This window comes from Vicugna pacos, chromosome 10 (assembly GCF_048564905.1).
Source record: "Vicugna pacos chromosome 10, VicPac4, whole genome shotgun sequence".
NCBI lineage: Eukaryota > Metazoa > Chordata > Mammalia > Artiodactyla > Camelidae > Vicugna > Vicugna pacos.
The window spans coordinates 38,766,878-38,791,515 of NC_132996.1; the positions used below are offsets into that span (position 1 = coordinate 38,766,878).

The 24,638-nt window shown below is 32.6% G+C and overlaps 1 protein-coding gene across 11 annotated transcripts in view; it reads right to left on the reverse strand.

Annotated features, from left to right (window-relative positions):
- Positions 1–24,638, reverse strand: part of SOX6 (SRY-box transcription factor 6) — a 626,002-nt gene that overhangs the window by 581,257 nt on the left and 20,107 nt on the right. The window contains exon 3 of one of the 11 annotated variants that reach the window (XM_072969580.1): positions 14,797–14,885. The exons of the other annotated variants lie outside the window; for them this stretch is intronic. The gene's annotated coding sequence lies outside the window, so the exon portion shown is untranslated. The remainder of the gene's footprint in view (positions 1–14,796; positions 14,886–24,638) is intronic. 11 annotated transcript variants of the gene reach the window in all.

A 24,638-nucleotide genomic window follows, 5' to 3' on the forward strand; every position in this document is an offset into this window, starting at 1 on the left:
GGATTCTCTAGTAGACAGATTTCAGACTTGAACTGAAACATCAGCCGTTCTGGGTCTCCAACTTAATGGCCTCTGGACTAGAACTGAGGCATCAGCTCTCAAGGTTCTCCAACCAGTCAGCCCACCCTGCACATTTTCAACCTTTCAGCCTCTGTAATCATGTAAGCTAATTCCCTATAATAAATCTCTTTCTGTATATATATATCAGAACAAATAAGATGTATATGTATGTGTGTGTGTATATATATATTTTAGATATTATATATGTATATATATAAAATATTTAGATATTATATTTATTTATTTATACACACACACACACACACACACACACACACACACACACACGCACATACATACATACATATACATCTTACTCGTTCTGTTTCTCTGGAGAACCCAGACTAATACATAAACTCTGTCTTTCAGCTCAAATTCAGACTGATTACTCCTTATGCCTTTAGATAAGTTATCCTGGTTTTGCCTTTATGCTTTCTTGTGTTGAGTTCCATGTCTTCCTTTTTCTTGGTTTACTTATTTTATTGAAGTACATTCTCTAGTAACTTCTTTAACAAAAAGAATACATGAGAAATAAACTTCAGTTGTTGCATATCTAAAAATTTATCTATCCCTCATGACATTCAATTGACAGATTGATTATGTACAGAAATCAAAGTTGAAATCATTTTCCCTCAGAATTTTGTGAGCAGTGCTCTATTGTACTTCAGACTCTGTGTTGGTATTGAAATGTCTCTTTCCTCATCCTACATTATCTACTTTTTTTTTCCTCTCTGGAAACTCTTGTAGTCTTTTCTCTACCCCTGTTGTTTTCAAATTTTACAATAATGTACCTTGATGTGGATCTTTTTTCATTCATTGTCCTGGGCACCTGGATGCTCTTTCAATCTGAAAATTCATGACCTTTAGTTCTGAACACTTTTCTTGTATTATTTCTTTTTCTACTCTACTCCATCTTATATTCACTTTTTCTGGGATGACTATTAGCAGGAGGTTGGATTAATATCTAAAATGTGTATTAAACATCTCATACAACTCAACATCAAAAAACCAAACAACCCAATTAAAAAGTGTGCAGTAGACCTGAGTAGGTATTTTTCCAAAGAGGACATGCAATGGCCATCAGGCACATGAAAAGATGCTCAACATCGCTAATCATCACGGAAATGCAAGTCAAAATCAAAATGAAATATTACCTCACATCTGTCAGAATGGCTATCTTCAAAAAGAACACAAATAAAAAATGCTGGTGAGAATGTGAGGAAAAGGGAACTCTTGTATACTGTTGGTGGGAATGTAAATTGGTGCAGCCACTGTGGAAAACAGTAAGGAGGTTTCTCAAAAGACTAGAAGTAGAACTACCATATGACCCAGCAATTCCACTTCTGGGTATATATTGGAAAAAAAAAATTTGAAAATGTACATGCACCCCTAGTTCATAGCAGCATTATTTACAATTGCCAAGATATGGAAGCAACCTAAGTATCTATCAAAAGATGACTGGGTAAAAAAATATGTGATTATATATATACACACACACATATATGTATACATACACACACACACACACACACATATATACATACAATGGAATATTACTCATCTATAAAAAAGAATGAAATTTTGCTATTTGCAGCAGCATGGATAGACTCAGAGCATATTAGGCTAAGTGAAATAAGTCAGACAACAGAAGACAAACATTGTATGATATCACTTCCATGTGAGACCCAAAAAAAAGATGCAAATTTTATTTACAAATCAGAAATAGACTCATAGACATAGAAAACAAACTATGGTTACCAACGGGGAAAGGGGAGGAGAAGGAAAAATTAGGAGTTTGGGATTAACAGATACACACTACTATATACAAAATAGATAAACAACAAGGACCTACTGTATAGCACAGGGAACTATATTCAATTTCTTGTAATAGGCTATAATGGAAAAGAATCCAAAAAAACTACATATATACAGTATGTATATGTATAACTGAATCACTTTGTTGTACACGTGAAACTAACATTGTAAATCAACTACACTTCAATAAAAAATAAAAGTTAAATAAATAAATAAACTAGTGAATATAACAAAAAAAAAACCTGACTCACAGATATACAAAACAAACTAGGTGCAATATAGGAATAGGGGATTAAGAGGTATAAATTATTATGTATAAAAGAAGCTGTAAGGATATATTGTACAATAAAGGGAATACAGCCAATATTTTACAATAACTATAAATGGAGTAAAACCTTTAAAACTGTGAGTCACTATACTGTACACCTGTAACTTATATTGTACATCAATGATCAATAAGATAAATAAGTAAAACCATAAAAAATTTTAAAAATCAATAACATTCACCATATTAACAGATAAAGGAGAAAAAATATACGATTTTAACAGATGCAAAAAATTGTAAAAAATGCAACTGAAGTTCATGATTTTAAAAAATTCTTAAACATTAGAAATATAAGGAAACTTCCTCAATTTTATAAAAGGTATCTGTGGGGGAGTAAGAAGGAGATGATAGCTACAATAACATTATACTTAACAGTGAAATATTGAATGAAGACTCCTCACTTCTATTTAACATTTCACTGAAGATCCTAGCCATTGCAATATGGCAGGAAGAGGAAATTAAAAGCATAAAGATTAGAAAATAAAAGTAGAACTGTCTTCCTTTGGTGATGTTATGACTATATTTTTTAAAGGTTAAGAAATATACCAATCATGACATCTACTAGATAAATTTAGTAAGGTCACAAGATACAAGGTTAATATTTTTAAATTAGTGCATTTGTATATATCTGCAGCAAATAAAAAATTAGGTTAATGCCAAATATCTTGTTAAATTTCTTCAAATTATGGTTTCAAATTTTATGATCTTTTTTATGCTTTATTTTATCTCTTTGGACATCATAAACATACTCACTTTAAAGTCATTATCAGACTCTTACAAACTCAATTTCATATGCAACACATTTGTATTTCAATTGTTGATTTTTGTTGGTTTCACATGTCTGCCTTAACTTTGATTTTTTTCATATGTTTTAAACTTTAGTTTATAATCTTATTTTTGGTAGAAAATTTAATTTTGTTTTCTCCTCTCTCTCTCCTTACTCTCCCACTTAGTTAATATATTTGCAGTTACATCCATCTAATCCAGCAGTCCCCAGTTCAAAATCAGATCATGCAACAGTGGTTGGGGGTCTTTGCCATACAATGAGAAAGAGCATTTCAGAGATCAGCCAATGAAATCAATTTCAGAGAAGAAAACTTGAGCTAGTTCCTAATTAAGCTATGACCTATAGCCGCAATAGGCAGCAAATTTTATAGCCTCCTAGCATTAGTAGCAAATCTCAAAATCAGCCCTTGAAATATCAGAGTTCTTTACATATTCTTTATGTATTATGAATACTGATGTTTATCAAAAATAATCTCCTAACTTATTTGTTTCCTTATTATTGTTCTTTGAAAATTCCTTATGTGGTCTGCATACAAATCCTTTAATATCATATAGTTTTGGAAATATTTTACCCAATCTGTGGTTTGCTTTTCCCTTTTAACAGTGACTTTTGAAGCACAAAAGTGTTTAATTGGATGAAGTCCAATTTATCATTTTTTTCTTTTATTGACTGTGCAATTATGTCATATATAAAAAATATTTGTCTAAACAAAGCTTACAAAATTTCTCCTGTTTTCGTATAGCAGCGTAATAGTTTTAAGTTTTATATTTAGGTCTTTGATCCAATTTGAGTTAAATTTTGTATATGGAGTGAAGTATTGCTCAAGGTTCTTTTTGTTGTTTTTTTTTTCTATTTTCTCTCCCTCTACTATACCCTGCATATGGAATTTCAATCTCCATTTATTTCCCTGCTCTCTAATGTCACTTGGGGTAAAGATTAGCTACTTGTACAAAAAATCTTGTTGTTCTGGAGCACAGAATTATATTACATTTCCCAGCATCCCAAAGTGATGGATCCTAGTGGATGAAATGGGAGCAAAAGTAAAGCCACACCATTTCCACTCCTAGCCCACAGGAGTTGCTAGTTCCTACCCCTAGCAACTTCTCTTACATGATCCTCCATATCTGTTTATTACAGTAACCTTCAAAGCCACATGTTAAATATGGCAGAGCCAAAACAATGGGAAGAGCCTGAGTACCTAAATCTCTATTTGGTGGAAAGCCACCCACTAATCCAGAACATCTGTTTTGGATTACCCTGAGAAAGAAAGAAATATCTGCTATACTAAACCACTGGCAAGTGGAGTTTATCTGTTAAACCAGCATAACCCTAACACATATTCAATACAGTTTTGTAATATTACTCTCAAAGATTTTTGCACATCTTCTGCTAGATGTAGTCTTGGGGTTTGGTGTGGGGTTATTTTGCTATTATAATTGATCTTTTGCTCCATTTTCTAATGCTTTGCTGCTAGCTTATAAATATATAATTATTTTTCTAATTTTGTACACAGCAATACTACTAAATTATCTTATTGATTCTAATAATGTATTTGTAGATTAATTTTGGTTTTCAAAGTACATACTCATATTATCTACAATGATCCTTTTATATCTTAGTTCTTTCCCTGTGTATACCACATAAGCTACACTTTGAATAGCATAGTACAAAAGAGGTAACAGGCAGCATCCATGACTTATTCTTAATTATAAAGGGAATACCTTTACCATTGCAAAATCAAACGTGAACTTTAAAAGAGGGTTTTGGTAATATCTTTTCTCAAATTAAGGATACCCCCTTATGTTCTGGATTTGTTGAGTATTTTTATCATAAATGAATTCAGAATGTTAGTATATAATTTTTCATCATTTATTGATATGCCCCTGAGGTCTTCCTCCTTTAATCTTTTGTTGTATTGAACTGTTGGAGCACAAACTGCTGTCACCCTGTGTCCATTCTTCCCTCTTTCCTTTAGGCAACAGGACCATCTTCAGTTTTAATAGGACAATTGATTGTTCAGCTAAAAAAAAAGCTTTTCATCTCAAAAAGATGAGAAGCTTTTCTTGATGAAAAAATTCACGTTCCCAAAGCTTAGGTTTCCTCCTCTGTACTGCAGCCTACTTTATGTGCAAGCATCACCTGATCCCCATCATGTCACGTGTTGGATTTTGGGCTTGGGACACATAACCAGATTTAGCTACTGCTGTTGCTGAGAGTCATAAACCGTCCTTTGTGGCTAATCTAGGATTTCATATATCCTTCCAGGATCCATAAAACTGTGTCAGACTCATTTATTTACTTGCAAGCAGAGCAAAATATCAGCTTCTTCATAATTCTTGACAATCCTCTAATAGATTACATTTTTAAACACCCATGCATTATTGAAATATTTATAAGTTTTCCAAATATATGATTTTTCTTCTAGTTATATTTTTCTTATTGATTTCTAACTTACTTACATTGGGATCAGAAAATAAAGTATTACTTTGAAATGTATTTCAAAAATTGTTTTCTGCCTAGTATATGCTCAATTTTGAAATATATCTCACTTATACTTGAAAAGAATAAATATTACCCAATTGCTGAATGGAACATATGTCCATTGGATTGGACATATTAATCATTTTCTTCAAATTTCCTGTATCATTACTGCATTTGACCTGCTTGAAAAATTACTGAAGGGGTTGTGTTAAAGTCATCTGTCAGTTTCCCCTTAGGTCCTGTGTATTTTGCATTTACACACGTTGAATCCTTGCTACTTAGAAAATGTAGTCTTCTGACTGGGACACAAACACCTTAAATAAAACTGAGGTTCTGTAACTAAGATACAATGGATATTGGACTCTCCCATAAAGTTATAAATTCTATTCTATCCATTTTGCGATTAATATATAAAATCTAAAAGAAATAAAAAAATTTTATCCAATAAGCACATTAAAAAATGCTCAGTATAATTAGTTATTCCCAAAATGCAAATCAAAACCACAATGAAGGCCACTTCACACATACTATGATGGCTACAACCAAAAAGATGGACAAATTAAGTGTTGGTGAGGATGTGATGGAGAAATTAGAACTTTCAAACATTCTGAGCTGGAAATTCAATGAAGACAAGTCTGAGAGTTAAAAATTCAATGGAACCCAGTCATGGGATGCCCCTAGACTTTTGTGTTTTAACTCCAGAGCTTGATCACATTCACAGTAAATATCAGAGAAAAATTCCCTCAAGCTCTGGCAAGGGGAGATGGAAAGGAAACTTTTTGAAATATGCCAGAACACTCTGTTCCTCCTAAAAAGGCCTGACCTCAGGAGCTAGTTACCCAGAGCCTAATCTGCTCGTATATTATCAGAGCCTAATTTCCTGAGGAAAAGGGAATAGTTAACTCTACTCAGCTCTATTCCTCTACTTGGGAGAAGAGAAATACTGAACTTCAGCCCACTCTACCATTATGTACCCTTAAAGAGGGAACAAAAAACTGAGAAACAAAACAAACAACCCAATCCAAAAATGAGCAGAAGACCTAAACAAGCAATTCTCCAATGAAGACATACAAATGGCCAATAGGCATATAAAAAAAATGTTCAATATCACTAATTATCAGAGAAATGCAAATCAAAATTATAATGAGGTATCATGTCACACCAGTCACAATGGCTGTCATTAAAAAGTCCACAAACAATAAATGCTGGAGAGGGTGTGGAGAAAAGGGAACCTTCCTACATCGTTGGTGGTAATGTAGTTTGGTGCAGCCATTATGGAAAACAAAATGGAAATTCCTCAAAAAACTAAAAAGAGACTTACCATATGATCCAGCAATCCCACTCCTATGCATATATCGGGAGGGAACTCTAATTTGAAAAGACACATGCACCCCAATGTTCATAGCAGCACTATTTACAATAGCCAAGACATAGAAACAACCTAAATGTCCATCAATAGATGACTGGATAAAGAAGTTGTGGTATATTTATACAACAGAATATGACTCAGCCATAAAAACTAATAAAATGCCATTTACGGCAACATGGATGAAACTGGATATCGTCATTCTAAGTGAAGAAAGCCAGAAAGAGAAAGAAAAATAACATATGATATCAGTTCTATGTGGAATCTAAAAAAAAAAAAAAAGGCAAATGAACTTATTTACAAAACAGACACAGAAAACGAACTTATTACCAGCGGGGGAAGAGGGTGGGAAGGGATAATTTGGGAGCTCGAGATTTGCACATACTAACTATATAAAATAGATAAACAGCAAGTTTATACATATGGAACTATATTCAATATCTTATAGCAACCTATAATGAAAAAGAATATGAAAACAAATATATGTATATATATGTAGGACTGAACTATTATGCTGTACACCAGAAATTGATACATTATGAACTGACTATACTTCAATTGAAAAAAAAAACTGAGAAACACTTGTGAGGTTCACGGTCCAGAGGCTTAGGCTGATACCTAATCACAGGATTATACAATGCTTTCCTTCCCCCAACACATTACCATCACATTACTAAAGGCCTATTTACAGCAGTTCTTTTTACCTAGTACCTCATGTCAGGCTATCAAGAAAAAATTACAAGCAATACCAAAAGAGAAAAAACACAGTTGAAAGAAATAGAGCAAGTATCAGAACCAGATATATCAGGGATACTGGAATTCTAAGACCTGGAACTTACAACTATGATTATTATGCTAAGGGTTCTAACGGATAAAGCAGACAGCATGTAAAAACAAATGAGCACTATAAACGGAAAGATGGAAATCCAAAGAAAGAACTAAAAAACACTTGAAATGGTTAAAATGGTAAATCTTATGTCATGTATATTTTAACACAGTAAAATAATAAAGATTCCAAAAACAAAGAATTAAAAAGAAATGCTAGAGATCAAAATCAGTGTAATAGAAATAAAGAATGCTTTTGAAAGCCTTATTAATAAACAGCTGAGAAAAGAATCTCAGAGCTTGTGGATATATAAATAGAAACCTCTAACCTGAAAAGCAAAGAGAATGAAGACTGAAAAAAAAAAAAGCAATATTCAAGGACTGTGGAACAACTACAAAAGGTGCAACACATGTGCAGTGGGAATACTGGAAGAAGGAAGGAAGGGAGGGAAGGAAGAAAGAAGTAAGGGAGAAAGAAAAAAAGAGAAACAAAGGAAGGAAGGAAGGAAGGAAATAAAGAAGGAAAGAAGGAAAGAAAGAAAATATTTGAAACAATAATGACTGAGATTTTCTCCAAATTAATGCCAGATAGCAAGACACAGATCCAGGAAGCTCAGAAAACACCAAGCAGAACAAATGAAAACAAAAACAAAAACAAAAAACCTGTACCTAGGCATATTATATTCAAAAGACAAAAATAAAAGATCAAAAAAAAAATCTAAAAGAAGCCAGAGGAGAAGGGAACACCTTACCCACAGAGGAAAAAGATAATAATTACATCAAACTTCTCAAAAACCATGCAAGCAAGAAAAGAATAAAATGAATTATTTAAAGTATTGAGAAAAAAACTACCAATCTAGAATTCTGAGAAAATTTCATTCAGAAGTAAAGGAGATGTATCACATTGTTTGACTTGCGGATATTGAAAAATCCCTGCATCCCTGGGATAAATCTCACTTGATCATGGTGTATGATCCTTTTAATGCATTGTTGGAGTTGATTTGCTAGTATTTTGTTGAGGATTTTTGTATCTATATTCATAAGTGATATTGACCTGTAATTTTCTCTTTTTTTTCAGTGCCATCTTTGTCTGGTTTGGGTGTCAAGGTGATGATGGCCTCATAGAATGAGTTTGGAAGTTTTCCTTCCTCTGCAAGTTTTTGGAATAGTTTCAGAAGGATAGGTGTTAACTCTTTACTAAATGTTTGGTAGAATTCACCTGTGAAGCCATCTGGTCCTAGACTTTTGTTTGTTAGGAGTCTTTTAATTACTGATTCAGTTTCAGTACTGGTAATTGGTCTAATCATATTGTCTATTTCTTCCTCATTCAGTCTTAGCAAATTTTACTTTTCTAAGAAATTGTCCATCTCTTCTACCTTTTCCTTTTTGTTGGCATATAGTTGCTCATAGTAGCCTCTTATGATCCTTTATATTTCTGTAGTGTCAGTTGTAATTTCTTTTTCATTTCTGATTTTATTAATTTGGGCCCTCTTCCTTTTTTTCTTGTTGAGTGTGACCAAAGTTTTATCAAATTTGTTTATCTTTTCAAAGAACTAGATTTTAGTTACATTGATCTCTCCTATTATTTTTTTAGTCTCTACTTCATTTATTTCTGTCTAGCCTTTATGATTTCTTTCCTTCTACTAACTTTGGGTTTTGTTTGTTCTTTCTCTAGATGCCTTAGGTGAAAGGTTAGGTTGTTTACTTGAGATTTTGCTTGTTTCCTGAGGTAGGCTTGTATCATTACAAAATTCTCTCTGAGAATTGTGCTTTCATTTTCATTTGTCTCAAAGTAGTTTTTTATTTCTTCTTTGATTTGTTCAGTGATCCATTTGTTGTTTAGTAGCATTTTGTTTAGCCTCCTCGTGTTTGTGGTCTTTGCAGTTTTTTCTTATAGTTGATTTCTAACCTTATAGTGTTGTGATCAGAAAAGAAGCTTGGCCCGATTTCAATTTTCTTAAATTTACTGATGCTAGCTTTGTGGGCCAGCATGTGGTCGATTCTGGAGAATGTTCCACGTGCACTTGAGAAGAATGTGTATTCTGCTGCTTTCAGATGGAATGCTCTATAGATATCAATTAAAACATTTGTTATTTGTGTTCTTTTTGACGATCGCCATTCTGACAGATGTGAGGTGATATTTCATTGTGGTTTGACTTGTGTTTCCCTGATGATTTATGATGTTGAGCATCTGCATGTCCTCTTTGGAAAAATGTCTACTTAGGTCTCCTGTACATTTTTTAATTAGGTTGTTTGGTTTTTTGTTGTTTGTTTGTTTGTTTTTGACGTTGAGTTGCATGAGTGGTTTATGTATTTTGGGTATTAACCCCTTGTCAGTCATATCAGTTGCAAATATCTTCTCCTATTTAGTAGGTTGTCTTTCATTTTAATAAAGCCCACATATGACAAACCCACAGCTAACATCATACTCAGTGAAAAGCTAAAAGTATTTCTTCTTAGATCAGGAACAAGATAAAGATATCCACTTTCGCCACTTTTATTCAATATAGTATTGGAAGTCTTAGCCACAACAATCAAACAAGAAAAAGAAATAAAAGAAATCCAAATTGTAAAGGAAGAAATAAAAGTGTCACTGTTTGATGATGACATGATCCTATACATAGAGAAATCCTAAAGATACCACCAGAAAACTATTAGAGCTCATCAATGAATCTGATAAAATTGCAGGATACAAAATCAATATAGAGCTATCAGTTGCACATCAAAACACTAATGAACTACCAGAAAGAGAAATTAAGGGAACAATCCCATTTATCATACATCAAAAAGAATAAAATACCTAGGAATAAACCTACCTAAGGAGGTAAAAGACCTATACTCGGAAATCTATAAGACATTGATGAAACAAACTGAATTTGACACAGATGAAAAGATACACAGTGTTCTTGTATTGGAAGGATTAATATTGTTAAAATGGCCATACTACCCAAGGCAATATGCATATTCAGTGCACTCCCCTATCAAAATATCAAAATCAATGGCATTTTTCACAGAACTAGGACAAATAAGCCTAAAATTTGTATGAAAACACAAAAGACCCCAAATAGCCAAAACAATCTTGACAAAGAACAGAACTGGAGGACTCACACTCCATGACTTCAGCCTATACTACAAAGCTACAGTAATCAAAACAGTATGGTACTGGCACAAAAATAGACACATAGATGAACGGAACAGAATGGAGAGCCCAGAAATAAGCTTATACACTTATGGTTAATTGATCTATGACAAGGAGATAAGAAAATACAATAGATAAAGGACAGTCTCTTCAATAACTAGTGCTGGGAAAACTGGGCAGCTACATGTAAGAGAATAAAATTAGATCATTCTCTAACACCGTATACAAAAATAAACTCAAAATGGATTAAAGACCTGAATGTAAGACCAGAAACCATAAAACTCCTAGAGGGAAACATAGGCAGAATACTCTTTGACATGAATTTCAGCAATATTATTTGGATCTGTCTCCTAAACCAAAGGAAATAAAAGCAAAAATAAACAAGTGAGACCTAATTAAAATTACATTCATTTTTAAGCTTTTCATGAAAAATATATTTTTTCCTATTCATACTACAAACTCTTTAATGGCAGGAACTGTTCTTCAAAGATCTGAACATTTCTTAGTTTTTATATCTAACTGAGTATTAGCGCTTAATAAATATATGTTAAATAGACCTAAAGGAGTCACTCTGGGTAAAGTAACAGAAAAATATTTTAAGGATTTTCCCTAAATCATTGTTAGAAAAAGGTAGGAGTATACATAAACTTAAAATAAACTACATACATAAATATATAATACAACTCTCCTTCCAAAACAAAGTCTAGTTTGAGCTGAATTTCTCAGTCCCAATAAATCCACAGTCTCTCCTTAGCCTATGAGAATGCAAGGGATTTCTCCCAAACTAATAAATACTGGAGTTCTCTGGACTGGCAGCATTAGCCCCAAGTCCAAAAATAGTCCATGTGACAGAAGCAGTTGTCAACTTACATGCCTGTAACAGAATAATATATAGTAGGAAATCTGGATTACAGGCTATACTTATAATGCCCCTTGACTACTGTGGAAATCAAGACCATTTTGAGCACCTAGATCAGTGCTGTACAATAGAACTTTCTACCATGATGGAAATGTTCAGTATCTGTCTGGCGACTAGCTACTTGTGACTATTGAGAATCTGAGTGAGACAAATACTAAATTTTGAAATTCACTTAATGTTTGTTAGTTTAAATACAAACTTAACTAGCCACATGTGGTTAGTGGCAACCAAACTGGTTAGACAGCATATACCTAGATGTTTTGGTTTCCTTGAAATAAATTTTGATTTTTTTATAAACTTGTTTGTGAGTTTTATAACTTTGGATACTATTATTCACTTCTAATTAATTATTCATTATACTATAGTTTTTAGTGTGAAGTTTACTTTAAAAACATAGCATTCCTCGAAAACTAACCAACTAAAACTGAGACCGAGTACATTAATTTCCTAATGGAGAGCAAAGACAAAAACCAAGGTCTTTTATTACAATTCTAGTACACTTTAAACTATATCATACTGTGTTATCATCTCCTACATTGTAAATTCTAAATAGAGAGTAAGCTTTTCAAGTGTGATATACAATTTTTTCCTATTACTGACTTTCATCCTGATTTCAATAAGGATTTTATGGCTATGAAAGGCTTACAAATCTGGTTCAGCAAAACAAAGTAATGAGTTAATATTCAATTACATAAGCATGCAGTTATATCCGAAATAAAATCAACTGTTCATGTTCAGAAGATAATAATTGAAAGTTTCCTAAAATAGCACACTTCATTATCTGGTTCCTGAAATTAACCTAACTTTAAATATTTAAATAATTTTATTTAGCTATTTCAAAGTGTTTATGAAACTTGAAGGAAATATTAATAATTTGAGAAAATTCACAAGTGATTTACAAATTAATAAAAGTTAAAACTGATGGATTATCTGTCTAATTCTATTTTTATTATAAAATATCAATTATGTATGCTAATGTTCATGCAATTTTGCTAGTCACTATACATATTCAAAACAAATTCCCAAATCTTTGTCATCTAAGATTTTTATATTTTAAAAAAAAGTTTCCATGTATTTTTTAAAAATGCAATACTGGTATTTATCAGAATATACTTCTCTGAAGTATATTAACCCTCTATGAAATAAAGCCTATGTCCCTGTAGCAGCAAGTGATGAGTATTTACTTGGGAAAAACACAATGACTATGTAAATTGTTAAATTTACTCTATATGACTTCTTGAGTCAAACCATTGGAAGGCACTTCTATAAACATCAGAACCCTCCTCTTACAGACCATTTTCCAGTCCAAGGAACTGGCTAGCTCTGAAGTTCAGTTGCTTTTTTCCACTAGTATTCTTCATTCCCTCTAGGAATGGAGAATTTGGAAGAGTCCCCATTTCCAGCCCACTGGCCAGCCTTCTTGTTTTCCTGAGTTCCCCAATTCAGAAATCTTCTGAAGGTGTTTGATGTCCCAGACACCTTCAGAAAGCCTGTGTTGTACTGTAATATTTTATGAACAAGGGAAAATAATCCTGAATATTGTATTTTACATCTCAACTGAAATAGTCCATGTCAAAGAAACTACCTATGTAATAAACACATACATAAAATTCTTCCCTGCACATCTGTTTAAAGAATAAGTTTCCCTTAAACATTTAGCAATAAATAAATAAATAAATAAATAAATAAATAAATAAATAAATAAATAAAACAATTGTTATAAGGCCACAAATAGCATGAAATTTGAATTTACTTTCCTGCAGCATTAAAAATGTACCTTATATGCTTATACTTAAATAAGTTACAGAGTATATGCATAGAATGTGCTTTACTACATGATCAAATCACACTGATCAGTGTGTACAATACATGGAAAACACATAATTCACAAATATGAATCAATGACCATAAGGGTGTCACAAAATATTTCATATAAATGCTAAATAATCAAATTACACTTATAATTGGTCATCATAAAATTCCCTGAACACCTGGTAATGAAACATTCAATTATTTTGCAATTGCTAGAAACTTTCTTTCAAATTTTTGTTTGATTAAAAAATGGCTAGTGATGGGAGAGGATATAACTCAGTGGTAGAGTGCATGCTTAGCATGTATAAGGTCCTGGGTTCAATCCCCAGCACCTCCATTATATAAATAAATAAATAAACCTAGTAACCTCTCCACCTCTCCCCCTGCCAAAAAAAAAAAAAAAGTTAAAATAAAACAGAATTTTTTAAATGGCTAGTGAATATTTTTTATGAAAAAGACTACTCAAGATAGGAGACTTCTATGCCAAGTTCTAGCACAGAAGAATTTTTAATTACAAAGACTTACTTAAATTACAAAGACCTTTTTCACTTTTGGGTTTCTCAAAATATTTCATAATAATATAAACTAGAAATATAAGCTAGAAAGTAGAGGGGAATGCTAATGGAAAGCTTGAGTGCTATAAAATAAACTTGACACATTTTTGGCTTTTACTTCTCCCCCCATCAAAAACAAACTTACTTTAAAAAACTCATTTGTGCTTATTTGTTTATTTCATCTTTTTAGTAACATGCTTAATCAAACCTGATAGCTTGTTTTAAAATTTTACCCATTGGTGGGGGTAGGATATAGCTGAAGTGGTAGAGCACATGCTTAGCATGCACAAGGTCCTGGGTTCAATCCCCAGTACCTCCTCTAAAAAAAAAAATAAATAAACCTAATTATCTCCCCCCAACAAAAAAAGTAATAAATAAATAAATAAATAAATAATAAAATAAAATTTTACCCATGGAGCATCACTTGTGAGTTACAACACAGAGAAATTTCAATGAAGACATACAAATGGCCATTAGGCACATGAAAAAATGCTCAGTATTGCTAATTATCAGAGAAATGCAAATCAAAATTACAATGAGGTATCACCTCACAGCAGTCAGAATGGCCATCATTCAAAAATCCACAAACAATAAATGCTGGAGAGGGTATGGAGAAAAGGAAACCCTCCTACACTGCTGATGGGAATGTAATTTGGTGCAGCCATTATGGAAAACAAAATGGAGATTCCTCAAAAAACTAAAAAGAGACTTACCATATGATCCAGCAATCCCACTCTTGAGCATGTATCTGGAGGGAACTCTCATTCGAAAAGACACAGGCACCCCAATGTTCACAGAAGCACTAATACAATAGCCAAGACATGGGAACAACCAAAATGTCCATCAATAGATGACTAGATAAAGAAGTTGTAGTATATTTATACAATGGAATACTACTCAGCCATAAAAAGAGTAAAATAATGCCATTTGCAGCAACATGGTTGGACCTGGAGAATGTCATTTTAAGTGAAGTAAGCCAGAAAGAGAAAGAAAAATACCATATGTTATCACTCATATGTGGAATCTGAAAAAAAAAAAAAGGAAAAGAAAGAAAAAAAGAGGACACTAATGAACTCATCTACAAAACAAAAACAGATTCGCAAACATAGTAAACAATCCTACAGTTACGAGGGGAAACTGAGTGGGAAGTGATATATTTGGGACATTTGCAAAGGTTAACCACTATGTATAAAAGTAGATAAAAAACAAATTTCTTCTGTATAGCACAGGCAACTATATCCAATATCATATAAGAATTTTTAATGAAAAAGAATATGAAAATGAATATATGTATGTATATGTATGGCTGGGACATTATGCTGTACACCAGAAATTGACACATTGTAACTGACCATACTTCAATTAAAAAAAAGCACACACACACACACAAACACAGAGGGTATTTCTCTCAGTAGTATCACTGTAATACACCTTGCAAATAGCTTTCATAATAATAATTTTTCTATTTTTCTCTCACCAACAGGTACTCAATACTTGTTGAATAAATGAATAAAGCTCAGTTGAAGTGCCTTAACTTCTCTTGCCAGTTATACAACTTCCACTTTAACCTCTCACTTTTAAACAGTTACCATGTCAAACCAACAAATCTAATTTGCTATTGAAGGAACCATCAATTTTATTCAGAATCAGTTACATAAAGATTAATGCAATCAATTCCTCTTAGAATTGAATGCTAGAGAAAAGTTTGTATCATTTGAGAAACAAGTATATTTCCTTTGTTGGATAACAATACCATGATTTTCATTTACTCTGGGTTGCCAAGTAGCCTAAAACCAAATGTTATACTCAATTCAGTTAAATGATCTCCTCCACTTCATTATTTGAAAATAATTTATTTTGTTTCAAGAATTACATGAGTTTCCTTTCTGAAGTACATGGAAACCAAAACATAGTATATTTGCAAAATACTATAATAGACATGGGTAGTAGAATGATAACAAGTTAAGCAAACAATAGCAACCTTTTAAAAAAAATAAGTAACCACTTATTAAACTTCTCTGTATAAGATTCTTAGCACAGGATTTGGCACAATAGTATTCAATAAATAACTTGTTGGATGAAAAAAGCCTAATGAAGTGCTATTATTATGCAGGTAAGGAGTTAACAAAGGGTTGTACTTTATATGTAGATTGAATTTCCTACAAAACACCCAAATGTGCTGTTCAGATGTTAATAAATCTAGACTGGGTTCTCCCAAGCTAAAAAGTGTTCATTATGAAACACAGTTCAGAACTCAGCTCTTTTTAGGTGCAAAATTATAGGGAGTTTGGGGGAAGGTAAAGGAAATTTAAAGAATTTTCCAGCAAGAAAATATTCAAACACACTCTCAGAAACTTGAAATTTTATTTAACGGAAAAAAATCCATTTGACATAAAGCAAACCAAAAAAACTAAAGATCATCTAGTGTTCCATCCCTTCTGCTCATATTCATAAAGGAAGAGTTGCCTAACATAGTATGATTTAAAAAAAATTATCTTCTACCCCTTAGAGAAAAAAAGTCAAACTTTCTAATCAGACGTCCAAATTCCATCATTTAATATCTTTGTGTTGAACACTGCCTTCTCCTTACAGTCGTCTTTAAAAATAAAAGATCTTGAAAGGAGGAATAGCCTGGCTCCCTAACCTTTAAGAGTAAAAGAGTTGAGCAGATCTCAGACTAACAATAGGGAAGGACTGGGTGTCTGATGGGATGGAGCTGCTGAAGAAAGAAGAACCAGAAAAAAGACCATGAGTGCCTGAACACTGAAAACAAAAGAAAAGGTCATCAACATCACTTCCTCTTACCTTCCTACCTACCCCTTCAATCCATGTCCTTCTCATCTAATTAACCCTCTTACACTTATTTTCCTTTTTCCCTCAACCACCTGTACTTTGATACATCCATTTGTTTTCTTATATTTATTCTATAGTTCTTAACTCTTGCTCCCACCTTCTTTCATTCACCCACATAAAGGACTATCTCTAAAGCAAAATTTATCTATAGATTTTTCACTCTTACTTTAAGTACCTGGTGTCCTCTTACTGCCAGTCCTAACCACTTCTCTCCCTCATTCCCAGAAACTCCCTAATCAAAAGTAAGAAAGTCAGTTTGCCCCATTTATCTGCCACCTGACAACCCACAGTTTCATTACATCTTCCCTATCCTCAAAATCTCCTCTGATCCCCACTTCCACACTCTTTCTACACATATCTTTTCAAAACTCTCATAGAATGCTCTGAAAGCATTTATGTAGCATTTTTATTCAGATATAATTCACATACCATATAATTCACTCATTTAAAGTGTGAAATTCAGTGGAGTTTTATATAGTCACAGAATTGTGTAGCCATCACCACAATCAGTTTTAGAACAGCTTTATCATCCCCCAAAAGAAACTAAGTACCCATCATGTATCACTTCCCTTTTCCCCCTACCCAACCCTCATGCCCTAGGCAATCACTGATCTACTTTCTGTCTCTATAGATTTGCCTATTTTGGACATTTCATATAAACAGCATCATATAGTATGTAGACTTTTGTGACTAGCTTGAACTCCAAGAGAATTTTGCTTGTACTTTTATTCATGCTTCTCATTTTTTCCTTCCTTGTTACTAATTTACACATTTTGTCTTTCTCCTAGATTTAACCTCCTTCAAGGCAAAAATGAGTTGGGAACACCCTTAATGCCTAATACACTCCCTTATATATGAGGTATTTGATAAAATATACTGAAAGTGAATGGATTAGGGTTTTTTTTTTCACTGTAGCTTCTTTTTTTTCATTCTTTTTCCTTTTTAACTTGTTGATCTTACACTTCTTATATGACTTTTTATTGTGAATCATTTTCTTTCTACATGAAAAGTCAAAAAATTTTGAATATTTCCTCTGATCTTTGATAAATAGGTTTTCTTTTTTTTTCTCCATTTGGATTCTCTGTTGTCTTGTGTTGGTTCTTTCTTTGGCCTCCTCATTATCCTTAAGATTTAATTGCACTTGGGATCGAGGGGTAGAACATGTACTTGGCATGCATGAGGTCCTGGGTTTAATCCCCAGCCAGTACCTCCATTAAAGAAAAATTTTTAAAAAAGAAAAAAAAGATTTAACTCCACTTACCTGAACTACTCTGTACTCATGGTAAATAAATGTTAAAATAAACAAGGGAGCCCGCTATACTTCATTCCTTTATTCTATAAATTAAAGCACATTCTGTGCACCAGGAACATCCATCTAGGGAGTAGGAATATAATATCAAGTAAGATAAACAAGATTCTTGCTGCACGGAGCTCTTATTGAGAAGACATACAATAAACAAAGCACACAATAAATAAAATAATTATAGACTGTGATTAGAGTGATTGGAAGGCAATAAACAGGTTGTAATATTAGAGAATTAGGGGAAGAGAAGATCTCAGAATCTCAGATAATCTATAATCTATATGTATTCATGTATTTCTTCCATTTGTAAGGTTAAATAAGTGAAATCTTATGAGCATGAATGCTTGGGTAATAAAGAATTAATTAAAAGTCTGACTCTAACATCCACAATTTCACATGGATTGAAAAATGGGGTAACATTTATATAACATTATATCATTTAAAAGTATAACTCTGTGATCCAAACTGGTCACATAACTTTGATCAACTGAATTCAGGCCCTGATTTCTATAGAGAAGACTCAGAGATTGTATGTACTTTGACTTTCTAAAATTATAACAATTAAATTGTTTTAAACCAATGAAATAAAACTTTTTATCCTTATTGATAAATTATTTAGCTGTTTTAAAATGCTTTTTCTAGTTTTTAAATTTACAGCATACCATTAGAAAACTACCTTTTTCTACTATACCTAGGTGACCATAATAAATTATTCTAGGCAAAATTCTCCTATCTGTGCATTGATTCTTTGTCAACTTCACTGTCATTCCTTTATCCATGTTACTGGTTTATTTTGCTTTTGCATTTTTTACTTTCAGAAAAACAAAATACACATTGGTGAACAAATATACTTTTCCATAATACTATTATCAGTTTAAATAAGCAAAATATTTTAATAAAAGATGGTTCGTAAAGGCAGTGTTTTATTTCCTATTTATATCCCAGTTCTTTACTCTTTCCCAGTACTCCGAAATAAATTCCAAATGAAATCCTTAATATGGAATTTCAGCTTAAATGCTCACAAATTGAGTAAAGTCAGTGTTTTGTTTAAAATAAGTCACTTTTTCCACTTTCGGTTTCGGCCCTAAGGAATGAGATATAGTTAATTTTAAATGTAAAATGTTGTACACTATGCAAATCATGTCTGTGTGTCTAAGAAAAATAAACTTAATGAGGAATGTTTTAAAAAAAATCAGAACCCATTAGTTTAAAGATACATAGGAGCAGCCAAAGATGACAAACATGCATAAAATTCAAAACATACTGGGAAAAGGGAATAGGCACTGAAACACATAAATCAGTGTTTTGAATTCTTTTTCTCTGTGGGTATAATTGTACCTTAGTTTCTTATAATGATTTATTGAGGTAAATATTCTGTATGGTTTAACAGCTACAGCTTCAAAGTGTCAGGCACAGGCTCTCCTTTATTCATGAGGCAGCTGAGTATTGGGATGTGAATTCACTTCTGTATTCTGGGACTTGGCAAAGTTTGTTTTTAAGGTCCTTATAAAGAATTCATGTTGATGCAGTCTATTCAAATGTGAAAAACACTATGCTGTAATGAGTGAAGTAGAAAATCTTTACAGTAATTCTGGAGAAAAAAGTAAATAAATTGAAATAAGCCACACAGAATTACTTTCAGCAAGTAAAAAATGCCCCTGAGTTCATTTCAACCATTTTTTCAGGTTTAGGGATGCCTACAAACCCCATCATTGGATGGGCAACTAACCTGGATACTGAATCTAATATCATACAAAAAGAAAATGATCACAGAGAGAAACAGAATGAAATCTCACTTTGTGATATTCACATAAGGAAGTATTTTGAGTTGATTTTCAATTTGCACATGCTACCGCTCTGGGGCCAAGGTTTAAACAACAGAAACCAGTAATAACAGTTGCACAATAGATTATTAAAGCTACCATATAACAACCTTATAGTTTGGAGGGGGAAATGAGTAATTTACCAAATATATCTTCTTTTAAAGCATCATGCCAATAGAAGTTACACATGGATACTTAAGGCACAGAGCCCCATCTTGGAAATCATTGATCTTATGCTTGCCTATGCCAAGACTTTCAGCAGGAAATTCAGATTTTTCCAAGAAATACATGTGCCTTAGATGTATAGGCTTAGATACAGAGGAAATTCAACCTGACTGGACAGGACAACCTATCAGTGGTTCTTGTTGAAGGAAGAAAACATGCATACTCCTACCCATCCGCCAGAGTAGCTTTATCATTCCCCACAAGAAAGTTTGCCAGTTTGGGTGTTTAAATGATAACTAAAAGAAAATTAAAAAAAAAAAAACCACACAGCTTAAAAACATACCTACTTTTTTCGTAATGAGATTCTTTCATTTCCAGTCAATATAAACTAGACTTTCAAATTTTGTTCAATTGAGAGAGCATTTCACATTATTAGAGAGAGATACCACTAAAAAGTGGCTTTGTCTTTTCACTATTCTTCCTTTAAAATTAATAATTACTTAAAAATTCTGCTTGCTAAAAGCTACTCATTAAATTATAAGCTTTTTAGTTATCCTCACAGAGCCTAATATAGCCATGCTTGGGGTAGATAAACAGTAAATAAGGACTTAAATCAGATAGCAACTTACTATTTTAAAACAGCTCTGAAAAAGTTTTATCACTTTTCAGATGACATTGGTTTTTTTTTTCTAGAATAACTTTTTCACCCAAAACACACTAAATAAATATACTATAAGATGTGATATTTAGATATTATAATTTCAGGCAAAAACACTCACTAGTTGACTGAACAATTTCTAGTCAGAGAATATCACCTGGAAAATTTCACATTTTTTACCATGTTTAGATGACCCAAAATGTTCTGCCCTGCTAATGAAGAATGAAGAGGTAGCATCTTGTATAACTCTAAAAGTGTGCCATAACTCACACTTCTCTTCCACCACCCATTATCCATTCTTGTTTTCTTCCTTCAACAAGTATAATAAAACTCTATTATTTTATAGTTTATGTATAACCTACATTTATATACTTTTAAATGTTGTCTATTATTTATATAAATTTGTTTTCATTGTTCCTCAAATGATATATTTTCCTATCTGTGAAGAGTTCGGGTATCTTGGGTTGGGATGAAATATATCCTAATTTTTACCATTAAAATTAATGGAAATTTTTTTTATTTTATAGCTTTTCACTAAACAGCAGAATTTTCAGAAACAAAGTTAACATCTTTAACCAAAGGATAAGTGTACCCTATTTAAAATTTCAAAAGGCATCATACAACTTCAGAAGAAACAAACTAATATCAATTGAGTATCCCAAATTTGTCAGGCACTGTTCCAGGTAAACACATGTTAGTTCTTCACAAATGAAGTGTTCAAGGTCACTCAGCTAGAAAGTAGCAGAGCCAGAATTCAAATCAAATGTTGCCAAATCCAATGGTCATCTCTCTGTGGTCATCCTAATCGCATTTCTCACCAGCATTCAACACAATCAACACCTTTCTTTGTCTTGAAACACTGACTTCTTTATTCCAAATACTATACTCTCTTGATTTATTTCATCCTCACCAGCTACTACCTCATAGTCTCCACTGTTAAATCTACCTCTTCTATCTGACTTGTAAGTTCTAGGGTTCCTCAGACTCAGACCAGAGCCCCTTGAAACTTGTCTCTTGTCTTGGAATATTTCATCCATTCCCATGGATTTAAATACTGTTCTTATGCTGATGATGTCCAAATATGTATCACTAGCCCTGACTTATGTAAATTTTGTGTTTGAATATTTAATTATCTACTCTGTTTCTTGACATCATCACCTAAACATCTCAAAGACACTGTAAACTTACTGAGTCCAAAGAAGAAATCAAAAAAGAAATTATGATACCTATTCACCCAAACATATCAATCTTCCCCTATCTGGGAAAACAGAAATTCTGTCCATTGGTTGTTCAAGTCAGAAACCTAAGAATCATCTTCTCTTCTTCCTTTCCATCAAACTCAATATACAATCTATTAGCAAGTTCTGCTGTTTCTAATTCTAAAATATATCTTAAATTGTTCCACATTTCTTCATCTACACCATATCACTTTAACACAGGTCCTCATTATTTCTAAACTGACCATACAAAAGCTTCACTTCTACTCTTAAATCTCCTTTAATCCTTTTTCACACTGTAATAAGAGTTTCTCAAAACATCAAGTCAATCACTGTTTTGCTAAAAACCCTACAATGGCTTACCATTGTACTTAGGATAAAATCCAAACTCCATATCATGATCTACAAAACTCTGCCTGCCTTTCCAACCTCATCTTATGCCACTCTCTCATCTTTTCACTTCATTCTAACTCACAATGCTCTTCTTTCAGCTCTCAGACCACACTAAGTTCTCTCCAGCTTCAAGGCCTTTCCAGATGCTGTTCCCTCTACCTAAAACACCTCTCCATTAATCACCTAGCTATCTCCTTCTCATCCTGAGTCACTACCTCAAAGATACAGTCCTAAACCACACTGTCAAGAATCCCTTACAATGTTGTAAATTTACTATACTTCAATAAAATTTGAAGAAAAAAAAAAGAATCCCTCATTTGTTTCCTTATGGTAATTATTGTATTTTATAATTGTTTTATGTATTTGTCTTTTTGTTGTCTACCAAGATAGAACACAAGTTCCACGAAGGTAGAGATTAATTAGTTAATTTATTTATATTGTTAATTACTATTTACAGTATCTGATATAATAAAGTTCTCAATAAATACTTGCTGAATGAATGAAAACCAGATAGGTCTGATTCTAAAACTAATATTCTTTCTACTATATCATGCTACCACCTTAAAGGATAGTAGAAATTATCTAGTTCAAACCTCTCATGTAAAAACTGAGATCCAGAAAGAAAAATGATTTCCCCAAGGACACACCATAGTAAGTGACAGAATCACAATGACCCCAGGCTTTCTGACTTGATTCAGGCTTTTTCTTCTACACCACACTGCTTTATGCTGATAGTCCCACCCAAAAATATGCCTAAGAAGTTTATTGCAAAGTGGCCAAAAATACCACTAAAAACTTTTGCAACCATTTACAACCTCAGATGATACAAGAAAAAAATATATATAGTGGCAGTAGTAGTAGTACACAAAGCATTGACTGTCAAAATCTTTTACATAATTGTTTTTGTTTTTAAAGAAAAATTTCAAAACGTAAACAAATGATTCTCTATTTTACATTGCATAAATCATTTACTTCACAAGATAAAAAGTTTTACTTCATATGGATAATACATTTAGAATACTTTCTTAGGGAATCATACTTTGTCCCTAAAAATTTACTGTACGTTTTCCCAATGCCAGTAACATTCTAAAATTCATGCAAAATACAAAATTCATATAATTTTGAAACTAAACAAGAAACTGAGCAAAATATTTACAGTTAATAATAACTACAGATAAAAGAAGAAACAATCCAACCCAGGAATCCTATACTGCCTACTAACAGAATCTGATTTCTGGTCTGTAAAGCATTTAGCCATGTGTCTATTTACTCAGTCCATGAATCAATACAGCCTACATTGTCACAACTGCACACTACCTCCCGCTCCTTCTACTCCTTCAGAATCCAAATTAACTAGCTACTAAACTATCTCAAACTGCAACTGTCACCTTGTGACTTGTGGAGGAAACTCTAATCTAACTTTTCTTTGCCAAAAACTTTTACTTTCCTATTAAATATATAGTATCAATACTCACTTGTGTATATGTATTTAAATTTCCATAATAAAAGGTTAGAAAAATTAACTTCTTTCATTAATCATTTATTCCTTATAAGTAGCTATGTCTTCATCTACTCCTTTCTCATAAAGAATTCTACATAATTTTCAGTATTAAAATTTATAAAATATGAATTATTTTCCTTTACTTTTATCATTGTAATAGTATTTATTACTGCAAATGATAAGTATTTCAGCTATATTATAGTTCAAGTAGATTTATGTAGACTATCCTAGTGAACAAGACATTATTTATAGAATTGTTCTCAAAAAAAGAATCCACTTTTATGGGATTTTTTTTTACTTCCCCAAAGTTACTATGCTAAACTTTCAAAGTTTGTCTTAGTCCATCTGGACTGCTATAACAAAAATACTATAGACTAGGTGACTTAAACAGCAAACATTTACTTCTCCCAGTTCTAGTGGCTAAGAAGTCCAAGTTCAAGGCTCTGCAGATTAGTGAGAACCCACTTCCTAGTTCACAGGTGGCTGTCTTTTTGTTATGTCTTCACAGGGTAAAAGGGTCAAGGGAGCTCCTGTGGTCTCTTTTAAAGGGGCACTAATCTCATTCAGAGCCCTCATGACCTAGTCATCTCCCAAAGGCTCTGCCTCCAAATACATCACACTGGGGATTAGATTCTAGCATGT